This window comes from Bombus affinis, unplaced genomic scaffold (assembly GCF_024516045.1).
Source record: "Bombus affinis isolate iyBomAffi1 unplaced genomic scaffold, iyBomAffi1.2 ctg00000082.1, whole genome shotgun sequence".
Taxonomy (NCBI): Eukaryota; Metazoa; Arthropoda; class Insecta; order Hymenoptera; family Apidae; genus Bombus; species Bombus affinis.
The window spans coordinates 737,501-740,000 of NW_026108830.1; the positions used below are offsets into that span (position 1 = coordinate 737,501).

Consider the following 2,500-nt stretch of genomic DNA (forward strand, 5'->3'; position numbering starts at 1 on the left):
AACAAAGCTATGAAACTCCAGTACGAGAGAAGGTGGTATTTTTTTTATCTCTATATGCGAAAATCGCCTCAAAGAGAAAAAAAAATAAAAATTCGAATAGAACGAGAACACTCTTTCCTTCCAGAGAAGCGTTTTAAGCATCGCGCCAAAGTGCCCTTTTCTTCGTACGTCGTATCATGTTCGAGCTAAGACTCACGCCAGACATCCTAAAACGATCGTCGGTGATTTTTAACGCCCGTCCTCAGTCTCTTACAGCCGTTTCTCTACTCTCGACAAATTCCAGCGGTTCCTTGTTTTCTGCCGGCACAGAGATCGAAACGGCAAAGTTTCTTTGCTCTGTACCGACGACGACGAAAACGCACGGGAACGCACGCAAGTGGAAAAGCGAGCGAGACGTACACTGTGGTGTGTTCGGGGACTGGACGACCGTCGACGTTAGGATGCGCGGTCCAGCGATAGACGCCGAAAAGGCATGGGATGACCAACACTCTCTGTTTTTCGAGTACTTGTAGCGCCGAATTGCCTTAAAAAAAAATCACACGCGCGCACGACTATCACGTCGTACGCGCGTGTATACCTCGTCTTTAATTAAATCAAAGTTTCACTCCAGCCTCGCCAAAGGGGATCGTCTTCTTCCTCGTCTACGATCTCTTCTCCTGTACGTGTCCAGAGATTCTCTCTGGCATGACGACGACGACCATCCAACGACTTTGTAACGGACTCTCGTGCGCATCTTCGTCAGGTACGGAAACGTTGCGCAACACCTCGAGCTTGGTAAAACACCCGTAGCCGATCATAGACACGCGCTAGTTCGCACACGATTTCTACGATTTCCGACGAACGTGGCTTTGGGCCAGGGCCGGCGGGCAGAGAGATACGCGAACGACGGGGAAAATTCGTCCCGATACAAGTAACGCGTACTCTCCGATCTCCGCGCAACGCCTGGGGATCATCTCCCTAAGTCATCAGCGCTCGAAGAAATCACGTGTGCGTTCCCGGATCTACGGCTCTCTTTCGGGGATAAATTACAAGCACAGAGTATGTTAAACGCAACGACGACCCATCGATGCGACGGTCCTCGTCGTTGTCAGTCGCTCGCGCAGAGTATATCTCTACGCACGAAGAGACGGAGTGGGCATTAGATCCCTGGGGCTATTCGAGTAAAACGTCTTAAGAAAAGACGGTTGTACGGCAAAATTCCGCACCGTTACCAAGTTTACTTTTATCTGAGGCTGTTCTCCTTCTCTCCTCTCTCGACCGAGTTCCCATATTTGCTTTCTCTCAGTCTCGCCAAAATAATATTCATTTAAGACGACGTCGGGGGCGCGGACATCGTGCTCATCGAAAACCTGCAAACGTATGCAAATCTGCTGATATGAAAAAAAAATCGGTCACGAGGACAACACTACGTATATATATATATATATATATATATATATAATATATTCGATAACCGACACGAAGCGGTGCATAAGCGGGCGGTCGTACGAAAGGACGACTCACGACGCCGCTAGCACTCACGCAGGTCCGTGACGGTTCTCTCCGCTCTTATTCGTATCCTTCTTCGTGCGCTTCCTCCGACTCTGAAACGTTCTACGTATCGTAAGAACGACGGCGGGTTGTCGAAGGCACCAAGGGACAGAGAGAGACAGAGGTAGAGTTTCGTAGTGTCTCCCGTGAACACGATAGTTTATATATCGAGCATGCGTACGAATTGCACGGTCTCGACACGACCGCGACGAACGCCGACGAGCGTCCAACAATCGCTCGTACGTCGCGTACGTTCTCTCGCGTCCGCTCTTGTTCGTATCCTTCTTCGTGCGCTTCCTCCGACTCTGAAACGTTCTACGTATCGTAAGAACGACGGCGGGTTGTCGAAGGCACCAAGGGACAGAGAGAGACAGATAGAGAGGAACGACACGCAACGCAAGCAGTCTTAGGTTTACGTGAGCAACCCTCAGCCAGGCGTGGTCCAGGAATTGTATCCGTGGACCGCAATGTGCGTTCGAAATGTCGATGTTCATGTGTCCTGCAGTTCACACGTTGACGCGCAATTAGCTGCGTTCTTCATCGACCCACGAGCCAAGTGATCCACCGTTCAGGGTAATCTTTTCATATATTTTTTAAAACTCTTGTACTCCATGTACTCTTAATACTCGGTTCGAGCGAAGCCGAGATCCGACACGACCGACCAACGGGAATCGGACGCGCAGAAGTCGCCGGAAGATCGACGACACGAAAACGTTCGAAAATGAAATCCGACGAACGCGCGAAGATACGCGCGTCCGCCGGCCGGGCGAAAAGTACATTATGATATATAACAACCATCGAGATCGAAGCTCCGTTCGTCAGGAAACGACGGGGATATAACACCCGATTCTGAATCCTCTGTGCAGCACACGATCTCGCGAAGAAATACGCACGGTGGCTAGCCCATATATATATATATGTGTGTGTGTGTATATATAATACGATATGCATTCCTCTCGTCCAATTATTC

General features: G+C 49.8%; 1 non-coding gene across 1 annotated transcript; it reads right to left on the minus strand.

Annotated features, from left to right (window-relative positions):
* Positions 1-1,951: 1,951 nt before the first annotated feature.
* On the minus strand, positions 1,952-2,106 carry LOC126927324 (5.8S ribosomal RNA). Its single transcript, XR_007715376.1, has one exon. It is a non-coding gene; the product is annotated as a 5.8S ribosomal RNA (ribosomal RNA).
* Between the last annotated feature and the right edge of the window lie 394 nt (positions 2,107-2,500).